The sequence below is a fragment of the Alligator sinensis genome, unplaced genomic scaffold (assembly GCF_000455745.1).
Source record: "Alligator sinensis unplaced genomic scaffold, ASM45574v1 scaffold1619_1, whole genome shotgun sequence".
In the NCBI taxonomy this organism is placed as follows: Eukaryota; Metazoa; Chordata; order Crocodylia; family Alligatoridae; genus Alligator; species Alligator sinensis.
The window spans coordinates 44,134-44,908 of NW_005843332.1; positions in this window are offsets into that span (position 1 = coordinate 44,134).

The following is a 775-nucleotide window of genomic DNA, read 5'->3' on the forward strand; positions in this document are numbered from 1 at the left end:
GCGCGCTGCAGCTTGCACACCCGGCTCGGGCGCCAGCCGCAGGTAGCGCAGACCTGGGTGCCGAGGGGACCCTGAGACCCCTCATAACCAGGTGTGGGGGACCCTGACACCCCCCCGTGACCAGCAGCATTGGGGACCCCGAGGCCCCCCCGACCCAGGCTCAGCGGCACCCCAAAACCCGCCCAGAGCCAGCAGCATTGGGGACCCTCCCAGACCTGGGTGCCGGGGGGACCCTGAGACCCCCCCATGACCAGCAGCATTGGGGACCCCGAGACCCCCCCGACCCAGGTACAGTGGGACCCCGAGACCCAGCCAGAGCTGGCAGGATTGGGGAGCACAAGACCCCCCTGGAGCTGGGTGCAGGGGGTCCCTGAGACACCCCTCACCTGGGTGCCAGGGGACCCCCAAGACCCAACCAGAACCAGAGGCATTGGGGACCTCAAGACCCCCCCCAGCTAGGTGTGGGGGGACCCCAAAACCCCTCCAGAGCTGGGTGACTTGGGACCCTGAGACGTCCCCAGTCCCGGATACAAGGGGACCTGAGATCCCAGCAGAGCTTGGTGCAGGGGGACCCCGAGACCCAACCGGACCCAGCAGCACTGGGAACCCCTCACTCCCCGTCCGCAGCCCCCTGCCACCCAGCTGTGCTTGGGCTCGCGGTTGCAGCGCGGTACTCGGACGGGCCACGCAGCCTCTCAGCACCAGGGTCAGGGGCCGCTGGGCTGCGGCCCTGGGTATGGGCCTGGGGGGATCCTAGGGCAGGGCCACGGGGGTG